At 45.3% G+C, this 27,067-nt stretch overlaps 1 long non-coding RNA gene across 1 annotated transcript; it reads right to left on the reverse strand.

Annotated features, from left to right (window-relative positions):
* Positions 1 to 269: 269 nt before the first annotated feature.
* On the reverse strand, positions 270 to 3,351 carry LOC308576998. The gene is made up of 2 exons (XR_014003308.1): positions 2,828 to 3,351; positions 270 to 616 (listed from the first exon to the last, which is right to left on the reverse strand). It is a non-coding gene; the product is annotated as an uncharacterized lncRNA (long non-coding RNA).
* Between the last annotated feature and the right edge of the window lie 23,716 nt (positions 3,352 to 27,067).

The following is a 27,067-nucleotide window of genomic DNA, read 5'->3' on the forward strand; positions in this document are numbered from 1 at the left end:
ACCCTTCTGCGCATAGAAAACTAGGATATCTGTGAGGAAGCTATGCTGGAATTCTCTTGGACGTTTGGTTTTCTGTGTGCAGGGGGAAGATTTAAAAAACAAATCTGAGGTATTTTCCATCATGCAGTATCTTGCCTGCAATCAAACCGTTTTACCTCATGATTAGGTAGATCTTTCTAGAAAGCTTTCAAAGCCCAAGAGCCTGTGACAAGGTGTCACCAGGAGAGGATCAAAAGGCACACTTCTCACTTAGAACAAACTCTACAAGCTTTGGTCAGAAGTTTTATTGTTCTCGGGGGGCCATGAATGTGGAGGTGTGTGTAGCTGGTACAAAAGCCCCTGTTCTCCGGTGGAGCCCCAAAAGTCCCTGGACACGAGCGATGAAGCCACAGCAGCTTCTCAGAAGGCAATCATGAAGCACAAGTAGATGTTCATGTTGTCTTCATCCATTACCATTGCTAAGACTTCGGGCTCTATGTCACGCATAAAAAAAACAGCATGACACTGGCTGTGTTCAGAGAGACGGCTAAGTCCAGCAACATGTCCTTCACGGCCGCATTCCCCAGCAGTTGGGAGTCCTCGCTCTCAGCCATGTCGATCACCTCCATGCCTTCCCCTGTTGATGAAGCCACAAATGTTTCTTCCATCTTCCCCCCGCCTTAAACATAAAGGGGGAATCAAAAATCTCTTTTCTATGATTCTCACTCTTTCATTCACTCTGTGTGCTGACACTCCATTCTGCCCCTTCCCATGAAATGTGTTTACATTCCCTTCTTAGGCTAAATCTAGACATATAGTTAAAAAAGCGGTGTGGAAATGCTTTTTAAAGAAATGTTCTAAAATATATATTGAATTTCCCATTCGCTCACCATCGCCAACTAGTGTCACATTTGTATCATGCACTTAAAACACCCTTAAAACGTTATATTTGAGTCCCTTAGTTTATCCTGACACTACCTCTAGCAAATTTGCATTGAGTTTTCATGAGAACCGGGTTTTCCTGAGAAAGTGGTTGTTTCAAGAGGAATGGAAATGTTTTGCAACACACGCACATGCATGCTACTTTTGGTGCATTTGATATAGCTATTTGCAGACGTGTCTCTCAGACTGCTGCTGCTTCACCGCTGGAGGCTGATGTGGAGGAATAATTCTCCCTGCTGTGCCACATTGTACTGGCAGTTTCATTGCTCTCCTACACTGCGCAGAAAGCCTTTTGTCCAATCCAGCTGCAGTCAATGCACATGTATGCATGCCTATCTGAAAGCAATGCAGTGTGCGCTGATGGCACCCATGGTTCAATGCACAAGGTGAATGCGCTCCCTCTTCCCCACCACATTGACACCTCTCCAGACAATCTTTGCCCCCTTGCAAACAGCTGTGAACAAATTTATTTTATGGACAGTGCACCGCACCCAACTTCTGCTGGGCATGCCTATTTAGTTTTCTATGCATTCTAGCAATTGCCAGTTACTGAGGAACCACTGAATGCATCTCACGAAATCCTGGGGCACAGGAGAAATTCTGGGGCACAGAGTTCACACTTCACAATGGCTCTCCATTTCTAGGTAACGGGTGAGCGATCTGTCTTTAACAAAAGCATGACTGCCACAATCAATCTCCTTGAGGATTTCTGGACAAACCTGGGGTTCTTGTAGATAGATCCTGGCTTTTGAAACCTTCTGCCCGGTAAACAAGCCTGCACAACTTGTGACTCACATACCCTCCAACATTCCTCAGATGAAAATAGGGACATTTCTCACTCCCCTGCAACTGACCCACTGAGACCCCCCGTTTTTTGCCGTCCCCCCACAGAGCATTTCCTATCAGAAGAAGGGTGAGTGCCACCATCACTACACCAACAGGACACAGCACACACACCCTCCAAGATCCTGAGAAAATCCCTTCATCCCAATTTTATTCCCAGGGCAGAGTTCCCTGGGAGGAGGGATTGTGAATCAAATAGGGGTCTCCTAGCAACTCAGCACACTTAACAAACTGGGGTTCCAGGATTCTTTGGGGGAATTCACGACTGTTTAAAGGGATATGACCCTGCTTTAAGGGTATGGAGCCAGTGGGGCCACTTGCCTATCCAAATTTATCCAAATGTTGCTGAATATTTTGGAACAGCAGTAGCTGTTCTATAAGTGCCACACCATCCACTGTGAGATGAAACTTTCTATGAAATGTTTCAAATGATTTTTTAATAGGCAACTCTTTCTGCCCATTTACCAGCACATCCTGCTTCCGCGTTCAGCCCAGGGAAAGCTATTGCAGAGGGTGGGTGGAGCTGTGGTCTAAACCACTGAGTCTCTTGGGCTTGCCGATCAGAAGGTCGGCGGTTTGAATCCCTGCAACAAGGTGAGCCCCCGTTGCTCAGTCCCAGCTCCTGATAACCTAGCAGTTTGAAAGCACGCCAGTGCAAGTAGATAAATAGGTACCACTGTGGCAGGAAGGTAAACAGCGTTTCTGTGCGCTCTGGCTTTTGTCACGGTGTCCCGTTGCACCAGAAGCACATGACCCTGAAAGCTGTCTGTGGACAAGCGCTGGCTCCTTCAGCCTGAAAGCAAGATGAGTGCCGAAACCCCACAGTCGCCTTTGACTGGACTTAACTGTCCAGGGGTCCTTTACCTATCAATATATGAAGACAGCTGGTGGGGGGAGGGGGACATTCCACATTCGTGGTGTGGGTTTTTTAGGCACAGGTTTTCACTCTCACTGTTGCCATCTTCCTACTGCTATGTCACCACCTTCTGTCTGTTTTGCCTCCGTTCCTGACACCACTGATTTCTCAGGTTGCTATGCCCTGTGGCTCTGTCATATTACTTACCTCCTCCCTGTCTCTTGTCCATGGTTGCTTGGAGGACAGCTTGGCTGATGAAGCCATCAGAGTAAACAAGGAAGTGGGTTGTGAAGAGCACAGCCAACAGGCCGATGGTACCCTCCAGGGACACCATTGGGACCAGATCACCCTTTCTCCACCTCTACCATTTGAAAGGACAGGAGACACCCCTCCTCATGGACCCCCTTGAGTTAATGAAGCACTGTGTCAGGTTTCTCACTCCTGAACAGGGCTCATGACATCACCAGACCTTTGTGACATAATACGAGCTCACACACTTCTTCTGCATGCCTCCAGTGAGCAGGATCACAAAGGGAAGGGGACAACAAATAATGAAAACGCAGTTGTCTTTGAACAGAGAAAATCTCAGAACAAAGAATGGGGCTGAGGTTTGGGCCAGGAAGACAACTGGCTGATGTTTATTATATGTAGATATCAATCCAACAGGAAGCGATCCAACATTTCTCCAATGAAAATAGGGGCACCCTATTCAATTGATATTAATATTATTATTAATAGCCTGTCCATCTGATTGGGTTGCTCCAGCCACTCTGGGCGGCTTCCAACAGATATTAAACATTAAAAAACATCCCTATACAGGGCTGCCTTCAGATGTCTAAAGGTTGTATAGATACTTATCTCCTTGGTTTGGGGGTCGCTTAACTCCATACCCTCCAACATTTCACTGATGAAAACAGAGATGTCCTGGGGAAAGGGGGGCATTCCAGGATCAAATCAGGAACTGGGACAGCTTCTGTAAATCCAGGACTGTCCCTGGAAAATAGGGACACTTGGAGGGTCTGTGTTCTTATTAAATTTTCAGAAACATGGAACTATAGCTGAACAACGGCACACATCCTGTTGATGCAGCTCCTGAAATCTCATAGAAAACTTGATGTAATCATTCTACTTCTCATGTCAGGAAGATCATCCCTCTAGTAAATATCCCCACAACTAGGAGGCAGGGTTGTCCCCTGTAGTATTGCCATCTCTCAAAATAAAAGAATCTGGGGAGGTGGTGGTGGCAGCTGTTCATTTCCATGGGACTTGTGGAGGAAAGCATCTAGTTGGATGGTACCCATTGGGACTTTGAAAGACGAACACTTATTCACTAAGATAGCCTCCAGATGGTGCTCTAACATAGTAGATATGTTAGTCCTGGGAAAGGAGACTATCAGCAAGTGAATCAATACAGTACTGCTTTTTATTTACGTCTGACAGGCACCTCCTCTGTGATGCCTTGTTGCAGAGCATTATCTTTATTTTTTCGTGACATCCCAGACTGAAAAAGATCTTGCATGATCTAGCCTAGGTCCTCTACTAAGCCTGTAGCCTAGGAAGACCCATAGCTCAGAGGGAGAGCATCTGCTTTGCATGTAGAAGGCCAGGGTTCAATCCATCAGCCACCTCAGTTAGGGCTGGGGAAGTCCCCTGCCTGAAACGCAGACAGTCCACTGTGAACCAGTATAGACTAGACAATACTGAGCTAGACAACCAATAGACAGGAGCTGCAAGGTACACTTGGACAAAATTAGTTGAAAAACCCTCAAGACCACAAACTGGGTGGGAAGCTTCTCCAAGAGTCAATACTTTCTTTTTTGTAAAAACATATATTATTTTTTCTGTTTTACATTTTAGAATGTTCATTTTAAAAAAGCTTAAAATATCAGTGACTTCGCTTCTTCTCTTTCCATGGTTCTTCTTGTTCTCTTCTTCTATATGTTAAGTCTGCAAGCTGCACATATTCCATCAGTTTAAGTTGCCATTCTTCTTTAGTTGGGACCTCACTTGTTTTCCATTTTTGGGCTAACAAAACACAGGCCACAGTAGTTGTTTAGTCGATTAGTCGTGTCCGACTCTTCATGACCCCATGGACCAGAGCACACCAGGCACTCCTGTCTTCCACTGCCTCCCGCACTTTGGTCAAACTCATGCTGGTAGCTTCGAGAACACTGTCCAACCATCTCGTCCTCTGTCGTCCCCTTCTCCTTGTGCCCTCCATCTTTCCCAACATCAGGGTCTTTTCCAGGGAGACTTCTCTTCTCAGGAGGTGGCCACAGTCTTGGAGCCTCAGCTTCAGGATCTGTCCTTCCAGTGAGCACTCAGGGCTGATTTCCTTCAGAATGGATAGGTTTGATCTTCTTGCAGTCCATGGGACTCTCAAGAGTCTCCTCCAGCACCAGAATTCAAAAGCATACATAAATAACCTTTTTTTTTTTTTTTGACACATGGGAATTCCCAAAAGTCAATACTCATAGCTTCTTAAAAATGCAAGCCTTCTTCCTTCAGTTGTGGTAACATTAACCTTGCAGTTTCAAGCATATTAGCATTTTACTTGGTTGACATGACACCAGGTCTCTGACTGACAGCTGCCGATCTCTGGAGGCTTCTCATACAACTCCTGTAAACAGGAGCCACATTGGAAAGGGCAGGGTAATTCTGAGCATCCCTCCCACCACCTATTGGTTCCTTCCATTCCTTCCATTCCTTGCGGGGGGGGGGGGAGGTAAACCCAATCCTGCATAATCGATCACAAGATACAGTGCTCACACACTGTTTGAATGGGAATACCTATCAACTTTTGGGGAGGCAGCCCCCTCAAATATTTTATTGGGGAGATGGTGAAGGCACCTCGGCCACTATGATATGGAGCCAGTTGGCACAAGTCCGTATTCCAAAAAACTCTTAACTTCCTTTCAATAGGGAAAAAATTATGAAATGAGGGTATCTTAAAATGGAGGACAAGCAAGGATAACCTTGACCAGCAAGGACTTGTGGGGTAGGTTGCTCAGTGCTCTAGGGGAGGGAGAAATTGTATTGGTTGGCTAAAATGCGGCTCAGTTAACAGGAATATTTTGTTTCCAATTCCTAATTCAACCCCATATTTCTAAAAATCCACAGGGTTTTTGCAGTTTGGTTTTCTAGCTTCCCCAAAAGACATCAGGCAGACATCACCTAGGTTGATTCAGGGGGACTCTGAGAGACATAAATATCAGAAAGAGACTATTTGGGTGATCTGCAAATCATTATCTGGCTATCCAGATATCAAGGAACACATAGGCCAGGAGAGTATCCGACATAGATGTTGCTGATTACAGTTCCCATTATCCTAGACCTTTGGCCATGCTGGCTGGAGCTAATGGGACTTATAGTCCAAAGGATGGAGAGCACCACTATTGGTTATAGGCTTATCAGCTGCAAAGGAGGACGGGATTCTTGTACCTTTAATAGCCAAGGAGAGAAAACGGAGACGAATTTTAGCAAGGTGAGGAAGAGTTTGGATTTGATATCCCACTTTATCACTACCCGAAGGAGTCTCAAAGCGGCTAACATTCTCCTTTCCCTTCCTCCCCCACAACAAACACTCTGTGAGGTGAGTGGGGCTGAGAGACTTCAAAGAAGTGTGACTAGCCCAAGGTCACCCAGCAGCTGCATGTGGAGGAGCGGGGAATCAAACCCGGTTCACCAGATTATGAGTCCACTGCTCTTAACCACTACACCACACTGGCTCTCCAATTCCACTGGAATTGGTCTCATGCCTCCAAAACAGGCATAGGCAAACTCCGGCCCTCCAGATGTTTGGGACTACAATTCCCATCATCCCTAGCTAACAGGACCAGTAGTCAGCGATGATGGGAATTGTAGTCCCAAACATCTGGAGGGCTGGAGTTTGCCTATGCCTGCTCCAAAACAACCTGCCCATGCTGCCCTTCCCTCTTCTGTTCAGCAATAAAAGGCATAGGAGCCTAGTTTTCATTTGAAGGTGGCCACTTTGCAAGCAACCCTGTTTGGCTTCTAGAACTTCTGCTCCAGATTTCAGGGCCAGCTTTTCCCCTCTTAATATCAAAAATGAGGTGTTTGCAGATGAGGCAGATGGGTTAATGCTCCCCCCGCCAGGGCAAACAAGCAGTCACATGAGCCTGTCGCCTAACGCAGTTCTCCGGTCCAGCGGAGCACAGAAGAGGTTATCGCCCTCCGCATCAAAACACTGTCCCCATCGAGCTCCTTGGGTGTAAGCTCATTCCCAAGAGTGGGCGTGAAGACCCCCAGGCAAGAAGGAGCCAGTGAAGGGAAGAAGCAAATTGGAATGAAAGATCCTAATCGGCCTGCATGCTAATCGGTGCCCAAGACTTGGCTCCTCGCAAAGAGGCCAAGGAAAGACCTTTTCCACTTGCAGGGCAGGACTTGGGCAGAGAAGGGCATGGAGGACAAAGGAAGGGCAGGCAGAGAATTGCAGAGTTGGAAGGGATTAAATCATCTAGTCCAACCCCTTGCAACTCAGCGCTGGGACAAAAGAGATCGTAGAAAAATCACAGGCAAAGCTATTCTGTGACTAAAGATAAAGGAAAAGGAGCCCTGGATGGTTGAGTCCAGTCAAAGGCGACTATGGGGTTGTGGCACTCATCTCGCTTTCAGGCCGAGGGAGCTGGCTAAACCACTTCTGGCGCAACGGGACACCATGACGGAAACCAGAGCGTACGGAAACACCATTTACCTTCCCGCTGCAGCAGTACCTATTTATCTACTTGTACTGGTGTGCTTTCGAACTGCTAGGTTGGCAGGAGCTGGGACAGAGCAACGAGAGCTCACCCCGTCATGGGGATTCGAGCCGCCGACCTTCTAATCAGCAAGCCCAAGAGGCTCAATGGTTTAGACCACAGCACCACCCGTATCTCTGTAAACTTCATCTGTGACTACAGGTTTACAGGACAGGTTTAAGAGCCTCCCTAAATCCAGGAAAGGAATGTTCTGATGAACAGGGCAAGCCAGAGGTAGCAGCACCTGGTTCCTTTGTAAAACTGGGATGGCGGAGGAGCAGGTGGGCTCCAATCCACAATGCAGGTATTATTTGATTCGAGTCCCCAGTGCAAATACCCAATCGGGTACTGTTCACATGATCTTCCCCTGCTTTTTGAGTGGGCTTCCATGTGGCTTTCGTATCATTCCTCCACATCATGCTGTCGCAGCTGAATGTACAAACCCAGGCCTCAGCAAGGAACTGTTGTCAGTCAGAAAAAGCAGAAGTTGTGTATTGTCAGGATGGATGATAGTGCGGACATGCTTAGAATTCCCCCAGCGAAAGAAATTAGAATAGCCGAAGCAGAGGAACCTTCAGTGAGTTGCCCCGAGGCTGCGAAATGAGCTGCCAAAACAGATACAATCTCTGTCAGTCTCTTTAACACACTCGAAAAATGTATTTGCTTTTAACCTTTATAAATTGCCTTTCGACTGATTGTATCCAAGACAGTAGAGAACAGCAGCGTGAAAACAGCTTGATAGTTTAAAATGGCAGCATTTCAGAACAATTTGTTAGAATAAATATTGCAACCGAATGAAAATCTGTAAATGGAAAGGTTAGTGTTCACCAGATGCTTGGAAATGCACAGAGTAGGGTACAGGTGGGCTTTTTATTTTTATTTTAAAGGGGAGCCTGTTTGTTGAGATGGTTTTGGAGATGTCTACTTTCTACCCAAATGGATCAAGCGTGCAACCTTAGTGGCTGGGGCAACCCAGTTAGATGGGTGGGGTATAAAATTATTATTATTATTATTATTATTATTATTATTATTATTATTAGATAGTACACCCCTGTTTTCATAGGAGAAATGTTGGCGTGTATGCAGGAGTGGCCTGGGGTAGGGAAGGGTACACAGACATGGGCTGCTGCTGAAAATGTAATGATTTGTAGCGATTCGGCTGTTTTCTGCAATTGCCACCAAACTTACCACAACGTTCTGGAAAAAAGTACAGCACAGATAACTGGGAGTGGTGACAGGTGCTGCCCCGCAGCACTGCGGCCGTTCTCATGTCACTGAGTACACTGCGAGGTCTCTGCGGTCATTCTTCCTGAGGCAGGCAGTCCCTCACATTTCTGCGTCTTGCTTATTACTATTATCAAGGTGTTACACACACTGTACTGCCAGAATCTATTTTTAATACCTGACCTGTGCATTCTAAGCCTTGCCAAACAGGCTGACTATTCCTTGTCTCGAGCAGAGAGCTTCGCTCCCTCCAGGCCATTGCAACATTAATGCTCTTCTTGGAGGAGGTTTGAGTCGCAGTTTAGTTGCCAAGTTTCCCTTATTTAATGCCAGAGATTACCGCCTTGTATGTCCTCAGCAAAAACTCTAATCTGCATAAAACCGTTGGGGGGCTAAGAGTAATCAAGTAATCTGCAAGTTAGGTTGGAGTCTACGGGCAGTAAGGGGTTCTGGAGCGCACAGATACGTGCACAAAATCCACACAAGAGCTGTAACACTGAAGCATAGAGTAGACTATCTCTGTTTCCTAGTGTTCAGCTCTTCCCTATTAGGGAAATCACAAGCCAAGGCTTTACAACACATTGATTATAATTGACAGAACCTCCAAGAACCAGATGAATTCACTTCAGGGCTGGAGGATCTGGCCTGTAAGCAGTGCTATTCCTCCCCGCCCCCCCCCCCAAAAAGTGCTGGGATTCTGCCCTTGTTCTTTCATAATGGCAATGGCGCCCACCTGAGAGGTGCCTTAACTGAGTTCTGGCAAGTTCCAGATGAAAACCTCCCCGTAGAATGCCCCTTGTTTGTTCTGTGGGATTTCTGGAGTTATGCAACCCCCGAGCCAAGGGGATAAGTAACTATACAACCTTTAGAAAACACCTGAAGGCAGCGCTGTAGAGGGAAGTTTTTAAACGTTTAATGTTTTATTATGTTTTTATGTGTGTTGGAAGCCTCCCAGAGTGGCTGGGGCAACCCAGTCAGATGAGTGGGCTAATAATAATAATAATAATAATAATGGACTTCCACATTTTCATTAGAAGCCCGATTCATTCTCACTCGCTCTCTTTCACTTACACACATACACACAATTGGCCTGTCAGTATGATTTATTTGTTCTACTGTACCTTTTCTGTTTTGTTCTAGTCCTGGCCCTCACCCCCAACCCCCTTTCGTTGTTTCTACATCCGAATTGGCTTTTACTGCTAGCTGATTCAAATTTTAATATGCAGCTTGACCATCCATGCGGTCTTCAATTTCTTCTGGCCTCAGATTAACATTGAGATGGTTATAATGGCCCTGAATACTTGGCACTAATGTATGAAACTAACAAGAAATCACACCTGAGACCTCTCTCCTCGGCTGTTGTGTGGTCGTTAATATATATTGAACAGGCAAAAGTGTACAAAATACGCTCCATTTTTCAAACGTAATATTTCTTCTAAATACCCTCTAGTCCAGGGGTCAGCAAACTTTTTCAGCAGGGGGCCGGTCCACTGTCCCTCAGACCTTGTGGGGGGCCGGACTATATTTTGAAAAAAATAATGAATTCCTATACCCCACAAATAACCAGAGATGCATTTTAAATAAAAGGACACATTCTACTCATGCAAAAACACGCTGATTCCTGGACTGTCCACAGGCTGGATTTAGAAGGCGATTGGGCCGGATCCGGCCCCTGGGCCTTAGGTTGCCTACCCACGCCTAGGCTAAGAGTTACACTGCTGTATCACAACGTGCAATAAATATGATTTCTATGCATTGCTAAGCCTATTGCCCAATGTGACTCCCCTGACCATTGTGTTCTTAGGAATGTTAAGGCCCATTGGCCCTATCTAATCTGATCTAGCCTTTCTAGAATTTTATCCCTCACTCTACACAACAATGCCTCTGTTTGGTTTTGTGCTGAGATCATTTGCCTGAGAGTCTTGCTCCAGGAAACAACATAATCTAGACGGGTTATTTTGCTGCTGCTTCATTCCAACGGTGATGACAGAATCCAAAAAAAGGTGAAGTTTAGCTGGGAAATCAGAGGTCAGCCAGTTCTTGGCCTTGTTGGCCTCAGATCTTGCCGCCATGTTAACACAGAAGCTTAAGATGGCCGAAAAGAAAAAGAAATATGGGAGGAAATGTACATCGAGGAAAGAAGATGAAAGAGGACACAGAACTATGCAACAAAAGTTGCATAGGCTAGCTTATATGTACATGTGGAAATGAAGAAATGGTTACTATAATTTTAATGGAAATTCAGTTCGTCTCAAAATAAGGTGGAAGGCTCCGGCCAGGCGCTGTGGTTCAGGTGATGACCGTCGATGGGCAACTTCAAGGCCTCTGCTCTCCTTATGGTTCTTTCTCTTTAAACAGGAATTGGACCAAACAGTCCACCAAATAAAGGACTTGTTCAATCAAGAAGGCTATCCTCTGACAACTTTTGAACTATCTGCAGACGCATAGCAAGGTCATGTGGTAACCGGTGTGGAATTTTTTTTTGCCATCCCCCCAACGATGGCTCGGGAGTCGTGGGCGCGTGGTGCACCGAGTTTCACCCCCCTCAGCGATAACACCCCGGGGGTCTGCCCTCCGCCCCGTGGAGCGATTCAGGGCTTGGCATTTTGCTTTCCTGAGTCCCCGCAAGTCTCCTTCTTCTACCTTCAGGAATCTCCCCATTACGTAACACCATTCTTTGCTTTAGAAGGGAGGGACGACGTAAGGCAGACACCAGGAAATAACAGAACCGCACATATCTCACGATCGCCCCCTAAAAAACTTGATTAAAAAGCTCTTCTCGGTGCCTCCCCCTCCCACAGGTTACTTTGGAGAGCCCCCACCACTCCACTTTGCTTATATGCTGTTCACACATGCACCTCGACCAGAGTTGCTACAAGCTGCCATAGCTGCAACTTCTGTCCGTACCATCCTGCGATGGAAAGCAAAACCTCCTCCCCAGGGTGGGGACCGTGCTGTGCCTCCTGTCGAGCGAGGCGAGTTCGCTGGCGGCGTGAGAATGTGACCTAAGGCAGAAACAACGGAAGGCAGGTTCCGAGTGCCAAAGAGGTCACACGGGATTTCCTCCCCGGAGGTGTCTGGCTGACAAATCCATCAAACGCACCTGGGAGGAAAAGGGCTGCGCGGTGGGGCTTCGCTGCAAAACTGAGCGTGCGCAAAAATTGCATGCGCAAGCGGCAACCTGTTCCATCAAGCTGCTGTGCTCATGTTACAGAGGAGACTCAAAAGGAAAAGGAAAAAAGCAGCTCCGGCGCTTGGCGTGTCTGGCTGAACACCCAGTTCTCCAAGCACCACTGGCCAGAGGTGGAACTACCTGCTCCGGCACATGGAGAAGTGCACATGCTATGCACCCAGGGGAGGCCAGCCACCTGTGGCGAGCGTCCCAGGGGGGCAGCGGGGCGATATCACCCCACCTCAGGGATGACACCTGGGGCGGACCGCACCCACCGCACCCCCTTACTCCGCCAGTGACCATCTGACCCCAGAGCCGTCTGAAGACAAGTTTTTATATACAGTCATACCTTGGAAGTCAAATGGAATCCATTCTGGAAGTCCATTTGACTTCCAAAACATTCGGAAACCAAATTGCGGCTTCGGATTGGCTGCAGGAAGCTCCCGGGGAAATCCCACCGGATGTTCGGGTTCCAAAAGAATGTTCGCAAACCGGATCAATCACTTCCAGGTTTGCGGCATGCAGGAGCCAAAACGTCCAGGTACCAAGGCGTTTGGGATCCAAGGTACAAGTGTATGTTGGAAGCTGCCCAGAATGCTGGGGCAACCCAGTAATAAAATTATCATTATGGAATGGGACACCCCTATTTTCATCAGAGAAACGTTGGAGGGCATGGAACTGCTGCTCTCTGTAAAGCAGCAAACATGACCTCCCTAATCTTCATTATATATATATTTTAGGCACCAGACGAAAACATTCCTCTTCAACCAGGCCTTTGCCTGATTCATATCCTGCAGCCTTTTAAAATCTGTCTGTGGAAAGGGGAGTTTTTATTTTGATGTTTCGGTTTAGAAATTATTTACTTTTGTTTTAGCTTGTATTTTATTCTGCGCACCACCCTGAAATATTTTGATGAAGGGAGGTATCTAAATTTAATAAGCAAGCAAGCAGGCAAACTTTACCCATTTTTTTAAAAAAACCAAAAGCAGCTACAGACACCTGCCTTTGAAGGGAAGGGATGGCGGAAGACAGAAGAACAGCTGCTGAAAAAAATGAGCACCTTGAATTAGGCCCGGAAACCAATTGGCAACCAGTGCAGCTGTTTTAAAACAGGGGTTTATATGAGATTTAAAAGGAACCCCCAGCCACTGATCTGACGGCTGCATTTTAGACTTAAGGGGAACGTGGAGAAGAGACTGTATGAAATTTCAGGTTGGGATAAGGTCCTGAGGCATGGGGTGCCTTCATTTACCCTTGCGTTAGCCAAGAGCGGGGCTGTTCAGCAGATGAACTTCGTTGATCAACACTAGGACCTCACTGACTCACAATTTGATATTTTTTAAAAAGGGCTGCAGTTTTCTTTGTACAATGTGTCAGTATGCATTGTTTTGTGGTGTGTGTGTGTGTGTGAGAGAGAGAGAGAGAGAGAGAGATCTTGCTCCATTCCTCCCCATTTGCCAGTGCTGGACTGTTGCTCTAGTCCACAGTTCCTTGCATAGTTGAGCAGTCTGTATGTAGCCAGCTGATGCAAGCATCCCTACATGTTTACCTATGCAACACATTACTGACGCTGGCTTGGGGCCCCAGGGTAAGTTCTGAGAGAGGTGTGCGTGTGTTCCAAGTTCAAAACATCTGAGAAGCACAGCTTTCAGCAGAATTGGGTGATAACTCTGCATGCCAGCCATTGGTTCTGCTGACTAGGTGGGGCAAGGTGGGCTGGCTGTGGAGTTGCTGACCATGTGCCTCAGGATAAACTCAGTGACACCAAAGGGTTTAGTGTGGAAAATGCCTTTGGGTCATCTGAGGATGCTCAAATGGAAACAACTACCCCCTATTATTTCTCTGCTAGGCACTGTTCCAGCCATAGGCCCTGGTGAGCGTCTGATGTGACCTTGTCCACCTATTTCTGTACAGTTCGTTCGTTCGAGGTTTAGGCTCTATAGGTCTCCTCTCCCTTTAACCCCATAGCTGTCAACTTACAGATTTGAAAATAAGGGACAAGCAGCCTCGAAAATAAGGGATCAGCAGCCAAAATAAGGGATTTTAGTCAACCAGCTGAAATACGAAGTTAAAAGGGACCAGATAATTTGGGAGAGCAGTGCCGGTTTTTAGCCCTTCGTTTCCAGAGGTTGCTGCTCAAGACACCAGCTGATGAAACACTGCAATTAAATAACTACAATCAGCAACCACTTTTCGTGCAAAACGAAGCCCAAGCTACGAAGATGCTGCTGCAGTTCTGTATCTTTTCTATCGTGCTCCATCTGCAGCTCTCAGTTCCATCAGGCGGGGCAGGATGAAGGGGGGGGGGAATAGCGCCCGAAGTAGACCCGCAGATCAGACCATCTACCACTATAAATCTATGGGGGAAGCGCTTGCGGTCCTTCCTCCGCTTTCCCCCTCTATGGTTAGACCTTGGAACACCTGCCCGCGCCTCCGCCTCCTCTCTCAGAACTGCTTTCTCTATGGTTGCCCTCACTCTCCTCTCAAGGCTCCTCAGTCCTGGCGGGGAGGGGTTCCTGGGGGCCGAGGCCGGAGAGGAAGCCGGGGGGGGGGGCGGGCCGGGCAGCCAAGCAACACAGTTGGAGCCTCTCTTCTCCCTGGCCAGCAGGGAGGGAGGGAGAGGAGCTGCTTCCTTTGAAACCAGGGAAATCTAAGGGACATCATCAATAAGGGGCAGCAGCAGGACACGGCGCTGGGATAAGGGAGGTTCCCGCCAAATAAGGGACGGTTGACGGCTATGTTTAACCCTCGCATAAAAGAGACACAGCTTTTCTCAAAGACCTGTGTCCCTTCTATGCGTTTGATCACCCTAGCTGCGCTGGGCGGGGGTACTGTCAACAAAACACAGAATGTGCAGTCTCAGTGAACTATAAATACAAGGTATGACTGGAAAGTTCGGTGAATGGTCACAGAAATCAGACAGCAAGAAATATTTGAACACACATGCCTTACAGGCCCCCTCTGATATAATGCACCATTGACAATATTCGTAGAACTGTTGGTAACCTCTGGAGAAGTCCTCTATCCACACTGCTTTCAGTTCCCTCGTCACAGCAGCTTGGACGTGTGAAATGTTGGAAAATATGTGCCCTTTCAGTGCAGATTTCAGTTTTCGAAAAAGAAAGAAATCCGGTGGGGCCAGATGGGGAGAATATGGAGGATGGGACAACTCAGTAACCTCAGTAACGATTTCATGCGGAATATGCAATTCTTCCGCCATCATTCGGATGGACAAACGCCGATCCCGCATCAGTAACTCACAAACTCTGTCGACATTTGCCACCGTTCTGCTCATTGGCGGAATGCCAGACTGAGGGTCCTCTTTGATGGTTTGCCGCCCTTCACGGAAACGCTTAAACCACTCATACACTGTCTTTCGAGTTGCAGCTTCACCTCCGTACACAATTGTGAGCATTTTGTGGGTTTCCGATGCCGATTGTATTTTGGATTATTTCTCGCTGTCCGATTTCTGTGACCATTCACCGAACCTTCTGGTCACACCTTGTAGACAACTACAACAGCAGCAAAAAAGTCATCAAAATGAAACGTTGATGGGTTTTCAAAAGTAAGCACATTCAAACCCCAAGTATTCAGCAGCAGAAAGAAAGCAGGGAGGGAGAAGTTAATAAAGCCTATTGATCTTGCCTGTTGTCTTTGTCCATGGAGTTTTCTTGGCAGGGATACTGGAGTGGCTTGCCAGTTCCTGCTCAAGGTGGATCACGTTTGGTCAAAACTCTCCACTATGACCTGTCCATCTTGGGTGGCCCTGCATGGCATAGCTCATAGGTTCTCTGAGTTATTCTGATCTTACTCTGAGTTACTCTGATCGCCGACAAATTGATGCTTTTGAATTATGGTGCTGGAGGAGACTCTTGAGAGTCCCATGGACTGCAAGAAGATCCAACCTCTCCATTCTTAAGGAAATCAGCCCTGAGTGCTCACTGGAAGGACAGATTGTGAAGCTGAGGCTCCAATACTTTGGCCACCGCATGAGAAGAGAAAACTCCCTGATGTTGGGAAAGATGGAGGGCACAAGGAGAAGGGGATGACAGAGGACGAGATGGTTGGACAGTGTTCTCGAAGCTACAAACATGAGTTTGACCAAACTGCGGGAGGCAGTGGAAGACAGGAGTGCCTGGCGTGCTCTGGTCCATGGGGTCACGAAGAGTCGGACACGGCTAAACAACAACAAGAAATAGTCAATACTGAGACAGATGGACCAATTGTCTGATGGTATAAAGCAACTTCCTGTGTTCCTAGTCCTATGTTTATGTCTCCAAATGAGTCTTGCAAGATCAGCAAACAATTTGCACGCAGATTATGGTAGTGTAAGTTTGTTAACTTTGCTATATCAGGAAGACCAAGATGGCAAACTTGACAACATTGATAAAAGATCCAAATTTGGAATCTTTTAAAGAAAACTGAAAACCCTTTCTAGTCCGTATAAAAAGTTGCTTCCCATACATGAAGATCACAGTGGGGTCCAAAGTGTAAGAAAATAGCAGAATATATTAAGAAACATTTTAAAGATGATATTAGATAAGGAGGAACCATAACCTGCAATTGTATGTAATTTGATTTATGAACATCGATGTTTGCTGAGCAGGAAGTCACTAGTTGTTGTTGAATTGGAATACAATTGTTGAGTAAACAGCTTTCTATACGGCAAAAATAATTAAAATACTATTACAAAAAAGGAAGACCAAAATAGGTATTTATTTCAGGGAGAAATAAAGACATAATCCGAGCCAAGCTGGACGCTAGTGTGTTGAGTTAAAAAGAACCACCTCTTGCTTTTTAAAGCCTTGTTGTTTTGATTAGGAGAAAATGACAAATACCCGGCGTGCTCCACAAGAGGGCAGCAGTCCCCCTCTTTGTCACACAGGACCAGAATAGTGGCATTTTGCAGGGCTGCATTTTCCAGAAACAAAACCACCTTAGAGCTGTGATCTTGTCAGTTCTCATAAGCAGGGTCAAGTAGGGGCACTTGTGTCAGAGGCACCCAGCAGTGATCTGAAAGCAGAAGGAAAATGGTGGCAATCAAACCAGCCACTAATTAGCAATGAAATTGTTCAGTTTGGTTGTGTGCTTTTTGAAGTTTTGTTTATTATTTATAACTGCTTTTATGTTTGTAGTTATGTGTTTTTTTCATACGTTGTAAGCCGCCTTGAGCATAGTTTTCACTTTGGAAAGGCGACATACAAATAAAATGATTGATTGATTGAATGACACATCTTGTGATGTATAGTCATACCTCCGGTTAAATGTGCTTCAGGTTGAGCGTTTTCAGGTTACGCTCTGCGGCGACCCGGAAGTGACAGAGCGCGTTACTTCCGGGTTTTGCCACTCGCGCATGCGCAAATGCTCAAAATGATGTCATGCGCATGCGCGGAAACGGCAAATCACAACCGTGCATGCGCAGACGCAGGTTGCGTTCGCTTCAGGATGTGAACGGGGCTCCGGAATGGATCCCATTCGCATCCAGAGGTACCACTGTACAGGCAACCCTGGTCACCTGCAGAGATGGGGGAGAGAGGACAGCATTTACCAAACCCAAGCCACACGTTCCCAACCCTGGATTAAAACTGGAAAGATACAAGCACACACTCTACCCATGTAAACATAAAATAAATATTTCTATTTTCTCACGTGCCGGAACAATGAGCAGGCATCCTTCTTGCAAACATCAGGACAGCCAAGTTAATGTTGTCTCCCAGCAATCCACTCTTTCATTTGCCCAGTCATTAGGGACTCAGGAATAGGATGATCTTCCTTCCTTCCTTCCTTCCTTTATTTATAAGCTTATATCCAGGCAGCCTTTTTAAGGCACAAATCCCACATGGCAGGTTTTTGTTTTTTTCATATAATAAAAAACACAGGCCAATAAGGAGAAAAAACAATTTAGATAGTAGCAATGCAATGCCATTTTTAAAAAAAGCACAGGGCAATTAAATATAAAGCAGCAACATAGGTTCCAGCAGAAGAAAAAGGCATATATTCTAAAACTGCTCTCTAATTTAATCTTCTTTTTTAAAAAGTCTGAAGTAGGAAAAAGCAAATGGATGGTCTGCATAACACCCCTGCTTAAAGATTTGTAGAGCTTCTATCAGACCAATAGCAATGCTTTTCATTGTGCCCATAACTGAGAAGGGAAGCTTGGGGAGTTTGTATATCTTGGCCTGCTGGCAGGGGTGCAACTTGTTGCTCCATCTCTGGCAGCAAAATGCCTTGAGGCAGCCCTGATCCAACAACAATCATATAATCTATCTAAATGTAATCAATGGGGGCAAGCTTCTCTAGTAAGAATGTCCACCATTTTCTTAAATATTGGCAAATGGGTGAAGTAGCCAAGATTGTGGAGGTCATCAAATTATGTATTACGATGAAAGCTAAGCAGACTGTTTTAAACGCTCCAGAAGGATCTCTGCAAACTGGCTGAATAGGCGACAAGAAAACAGCAGATAAGGTCTGCTGTAATTGTAAAGCAATAGATAATGGGAGAAAACAGCAAATAAGAACGGCCTCAACTTCACAAAGGCGGTGATGAGGTCTGAACTGGTTTGCAGTGGGGCAGCTCACTGAAAACATCAGCCGAGTGTTCACATGAACCATGTTTATTTTGACTGCAGGTGTACATTTCACTTAATCTTCCTTTTTATTTACTTGTAATGATGATGTGGTTGGGTAATAATTTAACTGGCTTAACAATAAATCTTTGACTGACTGACCACAGGGCCAGACTACATGGGAATCTTAAAGATGCCGTGGGGAGCAAGTTTCCTGGGGACCGCAGAATGAGACACACACAGAGGGGAGTGGCGTTCTTCCTTTCCTCCCCAGTCACAATCACAGCCAGAATCAAGTTTCTTAAGGACAAATGCAAGTGTCCATAGACACCAACTCTATGGAGCTGAAGACAGCTCAGCCCCCACCCAAGCCGAGTCAAATTATTCTTGCATCAGAGTAGGGATGAGCAAATCTGTCAAATTTGGTTTCTCTCCATTTCCCACCTTTCCAATCTTGAGTTCAGTTCTCCACATTTCAGTCTGAGATTCTATTTGAAACCCTCTTTCCCCTTCAAATAGTCCAACATATTAAAGTCTAATATAGTGGTTGTTTTGTGCCAAGACTCCATGACCTAGACGCTCCCTTTGTAATGAAATAATTGGACCAGACAGCAGCATTTAGAGTTTTTGGGTTCAAAGAGGCCACAACTTTATTGACTACAGATGTGAGGTTTTGGCATAGGCATTGGGTGAAGCCATTTATTTAATTCCAGCCCGTCTGCTGGGAGTATATCACACCATTGGGGGGGAAGAGGTCCTATGCTTTGCATCAAATAGGGGTGCCCTTCGAAGGGTCCTTCCTGGAGGAGTTCTATGGCCCTAGCCCCTGTCTGGGCAACTCCTCATGGATCACTTCAAAGGGATACCCTTAACCAAGGAGGGACAGGCAGAGGTTACAATCTCCCTTCCAGCTAAGACTAAGGCTTAAAGAAGTAAAGGGACCCCTGACCATTAGGTCCAGCCATGGCCGACTCTGGGGTTGCGGCGCTCATCTCGCTTTATCGGCTGAGGGAGTACAGCTTCCGGGTCATGTGGCCAGCATGACTAAGCCACTTCTGGCGAACCAGAGCAGCGCACGGAAACACTGTTTACCTTCCTGCCAGAGTGGTACCTATTTATCTACTCGCACTTTGACGTGGTTTCAACCTCAATGCCTAATCCATGGGTAGACAAACTAAGGCCCAGGGTCTGGATCCAGCCTAATTGCCTTCTAAATCTGGCCCATGGACGGTCTGGGAACAGCATGTTTTTACGTGAGTAGAATGTGTCCTTTTATTTTAAATGCATCTCTTGGTTATTTGTGGGGCATAGGAATTCGTTCATTTCCCCCTCCAAAATATAGTCCGCCCCGCCCCCCACAAGGTGTGATGGACAGTGGACTGGCCTCCTGCTGAAAAAGTTTGCTGAGCCCTGAACCTCACAAAGTTGTGATAATTGCTATGAGATAGGCGAAAACCAAGTGGGCGGTGACAATTTGCCAAGTGGAAAAATTCCTGCCCAGCCCAAATATGGCAGCCGATAATGTCTACTGTCAGGTCTACCATGAAAGGAGGAGCAGTGCTGGGCTGGCCTCAATTTATTCCCCCGGGGGGCAGACCAAAGCAATGCTTATTGGCTGGTTGGTATCACCCCCTGGAGAACCCCTGTAGCTGCCATTGGCCTGACCAATTAAGGTAAGTGGACTTAATGTTTTGTACAATATGTACATCTATTAATTCTGCTTTAAGTTTGGTATTGGATGTTGCTATGGTCTCTGGTTCCATCATTACCTCCCTTGCGTTTCCAGCTGCAGGCCTGGTGTGCTTGCTGATTCCATATCACCTGTGCAGCTATTCCAAGGGAAGAGGTTCTCATGCTGCCCCTTTGGGAGGTGGCTGAGTTTTGACTGCCGGTCAAATGACCCCTGTGCACTCACCTGGTGCTCCAGTTAGATCTCCCAAGGTAACAATTTCTGAAGAGAGGTCAGGTAGCACCACTTGTTGTTTGACATTCCTGGGATCTTGATGCTGTGTGTTTGCTTTGCGATCATCTCTCTTTCTAAAGGCAGTTTTTGCAGGAACTGGCTTGCTTGGTGGAATACAACTTACACGGTGGGCAGCCGTCTCTGGATTTTGACAACAGCTAAAGTCACAGGTTTCAGGCAACTTGCTTTCAGAATAGTCTTGCCAAGTCTATAGGATTGTTGCGAATTAGGGATGCGGGAGATTTGTCTGGTTTGCATTTGTACTAGCAGCTGAATGCTATAGCCACTCAACCAGCAGACCTTCAGCAGAAGATAATGCCCTATAGATCTATAGATCTGCTGGGGACTGGCTGGCTGAAGAGGAGTGGTGGGAGGCACCAGCTTGCTCACAGGGCATCACAAATCATGTAAGGGTATGCTTTTCCATTTTAATTTTGGGGTTTCTTGTTTATGATGATCAGACCAGACCTTTGGGGGTCGGTTCTCCTTTTTGGATTTTTCCTGGTCCTCTTCTACCATTGGCTTATCACATGGCATCAAAGAGGGGGGGTCAATGGTACCCTATTTTCAAAGAATCTTAGTATTGAACCTAATACAGTGGTACCTCGGGTTACAAACACTTTGGTTACAGATTCCACTAACCCAGAAGTAGTACCTCGGGTTAAGAACTTTGCCCCAGGATGAGAACAGAAATCGTGCGGCGGTGGCAGCGGGAGGTCCCATTAGCTAAAGTGGTACCTCAGATTAAGAATGGTTTCAGATTAAGAACGGACCTCCTGAACGAATCAAGTTCTTAACCAGAGGTACCACTGTACTGCATGCAACACTAATGTCCTACAGCAAATGAAACTGATCTGTAGAAAACACAACTTGGAAAAAAGAGACAATGCAGGTAGTTTTGTAAACTTAGAAATCTTTAATAAAAATTATTTTAAAAAAATGAAAATCAGCGAGGCTTAATTGTTTCACAACAAACTGTCCTGTTGATCCCAAAAGTATGTAAGTGCTGTTTTGTGCTGGGGCCTCTTTGGGAGAAGTTTAAAAACCGGTATTAAAGACACATTTCAAATTAGATGGTTGAATGCCAGTTACAAACATCTGTAAATACCTTTCTCCAATAGGTTAATCCTGTCACAGGTGGTAACAGAAAAATGCTTAATCTCAGAGTTTCCTTCAGTGCATTCCTGGGTGGTGGATATTATTGCATATTAAATTATTTTGACCCTACAGGCTTGAGAACACTTGGTCCGGAACACCAACTGCTTGAAATTCTGGATAGTTAGCATTGCATGATGTGCAGTTACCATCTAAGAGTTTTCCTCCTGCCTCTTTTAATTGATAACTGCTTCCTGCTCTGAATCAAGGCAGCCTGGCATCTCTCTCTTTCACACGCTCCTGAATTCTCTGGTTGCTTCTGAGTAAGTCAAAGGAGATTACTATTTGATTATGACGGTGTCTTTTAATGCCAGGCAAGCACAGAGTGGTTATATCCTTCTACCCAGCAGCTTTCCCCTGCTCCTGGTTTCTGATTGCAGCACTATAAATTCAGGAAACAATACAAAGAGTGTGCTAGAGTCCCCGTCCCCCCCCCCCCGGATTTCCTGTTGGTTACAACTATGAACCAGCAGGCATTCCTTTATGTCTGTGCCACTAGGGATGGCAAATGTGTCACTTTCAGTTTCTCTCTGTTTCCCAATCTTAATTTATTATTCTTATTATTTATTGAAATTTATATACTGCCCTATACCTGGAGGTCTCAGGGCGGTTCAGAGAAAAGATCACAGCATATATAATCAGAATAAAAACAACAACCCAATAGTCACATTTTAAAAGGGTTTGTTGTTGTTGTTGTTTCGTTGTTTAGTCATGTCCAACTCTTCATGACCCCATGGACCAGAGCACGCCAGGCACTCCTGTCTTCCACTGCCTCCCGCAGTTTGGTCAAACTCATGCTGGTAGCTTCGAGAACACTGTCCCACCATCTTGTCCTCTGTCATCACCTTCTCCTTGTGCCCTCCATCTTTCCCAACATCAGGGTCTTTTCCAGGGAGTCCTCTCTTCTCATGAGGTGGCCAAAGTATTGGAGCCTCAGCTTCACGATCTGTCCTTCCAGTGAGCACTCAGGGCTGATTTCCTTAAGAATGGAAAGGTTGGATCTTCTTGCAGTCGATGGGACTCTCAAGAGTCTCCTCCAGCACCATAATTCAAAAGCATCAATTCTTCGGCGATCAGCCTTCTTTATGGTCCAGCTCTCAGTTCCATACATCACTACTGGGAAAACCATAGCTTTTACTATACAGACCTTTGTTGGCAAGGTCAGCTAATATAGATGTGTGCAATTTTGCCTAGTATGAAAATCATTGCAAATCTATTTTGTCTAATGCAATGCATTACTACAATGCACTTACTGGTACATGCGCATCTTACTATGTGCACCTCTGTACGCTTTACTAGCCAAACTCAGAGAGGTGCAAATGTCAAAAGGATGACTGTGTTATGGTTCATCTCCTTTTCCATCTCTTGGTAGCTGCACTTGTCTACCAAGGTGAGTTTTCTTCACTTACAGATGAGGCCACTGGCAGAGAGGGAATTGTGCCCCAAGATGAGCATCCTATAAAACCCAACCCTACACAGGGCGTTCAAGGATTTTAAATGGATTTCTCAAACGTGCTCAATTCATTTTTACATTTCAATCTTTATTTTCTTTTTAAATCTTTTCTATACATACCTGTCAGGCTTCAGGGAATCCGACCCCTCCCATGGTGGCAGCCAAGAAGTAGATAAACAAGAAGAATTCTTACCAGTCTTTTATTCAATATTCACAGAGACGTAGAAATGCCATCCCTCTTAGATAATGGCGTTGCTCAGAGTAAATTCCCACCCCCTTTGTCTCTCCTATTCTACGTCATCCTTGCATTGGCTGATCTGTGCTTCCTTTTTATAAAAATAAAATATAATTAAAAATTAAAACAAGACATATTATCCAAAAACATATCATCACCATCGCTATGGTGACTCTCATTTTAAATGCCCCTACTATATGTAGGCTATAGAAGCTGTGATATATTGCTAGGAGCAATGTTCTTAACTTTCAACAACAACAAAATTAATAATAATAACAACAACAACAACAACAACAACAACAACAACAACAATAATAATAATACATATTGCTCCCTCACTTGCCACATAAAAGTATTTGGGCTCATGATCACATCTTTGTGAACATAAGTGTGCACAGAAAAATTATTTAAACAATTTAACATGTACATATGGACTCTTCTTAAGGGCAGGGGGAAGTTAACTCCTTCTGCAAGAACTTGTAGCTGAGCCAGTGTCCTTTTAGTTCAGCCACAAGAAAAGAGATTTATACAGTATGTTTACTGTGTAATATTACTGTAATAAAACAAACAAAAATCCCTGGACATTTTGCCAAATTTTAAAAATCTGCCTGGACGGATATTTTAATTCTGAAAAAGAGGATGTGTCCAGGGAAAAGAGGACATATGGCAACCCTAGCTGATTTTATGTTTAAAGTGAGCAGCCTTATGCCCAGTCTCTACCACCCCCTCAAGTCTGAAGTGATGCAGTCCACCAGCCTACCATCTTATTCTGTGCAAGGTATAGCTCAGCTGTTACTCATGACACCGGGAGTTAAATCCCACATCTGCCAGGAAGCAATTTCCAGTAACTTCTGTTGTGAAGGAACTTCCTGCTGTGATCACACCTCTTTATTATTTATGCTGCAAGTCTTCCTATATCTACCGCACTGAATCCTGTTCACCCAATTATTCCAGGTTGCTCAGTGAGTCAACATACATGCTGTATTTTTTTTAAAATGATATTTATTAAGGTTTCAAAGAAAAAAATTGCATAAATAAAAAGAAAAGAAAAAAAGACAGAAATATGAATAAAAGAAAAATACAAAATACAAAAAAGATAAAAAACACTTAAAAAATACATCAATCTTTCCACCTTACATTCATTTCCTTGCTTCCCTGACCTCCTCACACCTCCCTTTTTTGTATTCCAATTCAGTTAGTTAATTCAGCAATTTCTTTCCCTCTTTATTTTTATCTTAATCCTTTAACTTAATATATTATAACTTTGGATTCTCACCTATTAATAATCCATTCTTACATACACCTTTATAACATTGCTGCTTAAACCACTTAACTTCATTCTGACATCATTCTAACATTCATTAATTTTGCAATATTTCTGTAAATAATCTTTAAATTTCTTCCAATCTTCTTCCACCGACTCTTCTCCCTGGTCTCGGATTCTGCCAGTCATTTCTGCCAATTCCATGTAGTCCATCACCTTCATCTGCCATTCTTCCAGAGTGGGTAGATCTTGTGTCTTCCAATACTTTGCAATAAGTATTCTTGCTGCTGTTGTGGCATACATAAAAAAGGTTCTGTCCTTCTTTGGCACCATTTGGCCGACCATGCCCAGGAGAAAGGCCTCTGGTTTCTTCAGAAAGGTATATTTAAATACCCTTTTCATTTCATTATAAATCATCTCCCAGAAAGCCTTAATCCTTGGGCACGTCCACCAAAGGTGAAAGAATGTACCTTCAGTTTCCTTACATTTCCAACATTTATTATCGGGCAAATGATAGATTTTTGCAAGCTTGACTGGTGTCATGTACCACCTGTATATCATTTTCATAATATTCTCTCTTAAGGCATTACATGCCGTAAACTTCATACCTGTGATCCATAACTGTTCCCAGTCAGCCATCATTATGTTATGTCCAACATCTTGTGCCCATTTAATCATAGCAGATTTCACCGTTTCATCCACAACATACATGCTGTAAACCCACAATTTCCCTGAAAATGTCTTGTGTCAGGCACCTCAGATTCAAAAGGTATCAGTAGGTCTGAGGCACTGCAAAGCCACTGGGTGAGGTGAGTCATCAGTGAACATATGCAGTTTAAGACAGCTTTGCATGTTCAAGAGCCAAGACCATCGCGTGAACATCATAGCTGAGCTAAACAGGAACTGAGTCTAAAAGGTAAAGGTACCCCTGACCATTAGGTCCAGTTGCGGACGACTCTGGGGTTGCACGCTCATCTCGCTCTATAGGCCAAGGGAGCCGGTGTTTGTCCGCAGACAGCTTCCAGGTCATGTGGCCAGCATGACTAAGCCGCTTCTGGTGAACCAGAGCAGCACACGGAAACGCCGTTTACCTTCCTGCCGGAACGGTACCTATTTATCTACTTGCACTTTGACGTGCTTTCGAACTGCTAGGTGGGCAAGAGCTGTGACAGAACAACGGGAGCTCACCCCGTCATGTGGATTCGAACCACCAACCTTCTGATCGGCAAGCCCTAGGCTCTGTGGTTTAGACCACAGCGCCACCCGCCTCCCTGAGACCAAGTCTACCACCATCTAATTCTAACTCTCTCCCCTACACCAGCAGATGCAAATGTGATGCCCTTTGGATGTTGTTGGGTTACAATTTCCATCAGTCCCAGCAAGCATGGCCAGTGGTGAGGAATGATGGGAGTTGTAGTTCAGCAACCTCTGAATGGTACGACACCGGCTACCTCTGTACTGCACTGTAGTGTATTCCTTTTCATTGCTCTAAATGAAAGGTTGTTTAGGGCTTGTTGTCATGATCTATTAGATTTGCAGGGTATGGTTGTGCTATTTCCTTAGTTGAATTTTCCTTTCTGCATGAGCAACAAGCGTCTTGCGCCACCCTAGATTTAGTATGCCCTAGGTTTGTGCCATAATACACAAGACTCTTTTTTGTGTTGGCTGCCCTTCTGGGAACTGTTATTTTCTGTATTTGGACCACTTTCCCCCACACATCCCCTGACACCCAGGGGTGGTGGAGAGGCAAAAGGAGACAGAGGGGAGATATGTTTACTATCAGTTGTCTTAAAATCAACTAGCAGCCAATATACCTTTACTGTCTCATAGTTTCGCTGTTTAAACTACAGGTGTAGCATTTGCACACTAGATACCTTGTGATTGTTCAGGTAAGAGATGTGACAATGCTCCCAGAAGATACAGGGAGCAGCACCTTAATGCTCCTGGAGCCAGAGAGCCCAAGGGGGAGGGTGGGGACTGCGAGATTGCGACATAGGAACTTACCTGCCTTCCTATCTGGCCTTAGGTATTTATACGGCACCTATTACAATGGGTATCTCAAAACCTTATCTAGCTTTGAACCAGTGTTGTCCTCTGGCCCATCTGCAATCAGCTGGAATGAACAAGTGTTATCTCCGAAAAAATGGTGGCAACACCATCCTCTTTCGCCAGCGATGCTGCTTATCCCTGATACCTAGTGTCATACTTAAAGGCATAACCTGCGGAGAGAAAACAAAATCCAACGACAAACCTTAAACCTACAAGCGCTAATAGGAAGCAAAATGAAAAGGTCCAGAACTTGGTGTGTGCCTGTTTGATGTCAATATCTTTCTCCTACGATTCACAGCTCAGTCAAATTCAGTGGAGCATGAGACTTTTAATCTCAGGGCGATGGCTTCAAGCCCCATGTTGGGCAAAACATTCCTGCATTGCAGGGGGTTGGACTAGATGACCCTCGTGGTCCCTTCCAACTCTATGAGTCTATGATTTTACTCTACTGTAACTTGCAGCTATTAGATCTAGTCCTGCCTGTCAAGACAGCAGAGAATAAGATTGTGTCTGCACTAACCCTTTAAAGCACACTCAAAACACAATTACCCCCTCAAAGAATTATGGACATTGTACAGTGGTACCTCGGGTTACATACGCTTCAGGTTA

Source organism: Podarcis bocagei (assembly GCF_964188305.1).
Source record: "Podarcis bocagei genome assembly, chromosome: 17".
In the NCBI taxonomy this organism is placed as follows: Eukaryota; Metazoa; Chordata; class Lepidosauria; order Squamata; family Lacertidae; genus Podarcis; species Podarcis bocagei.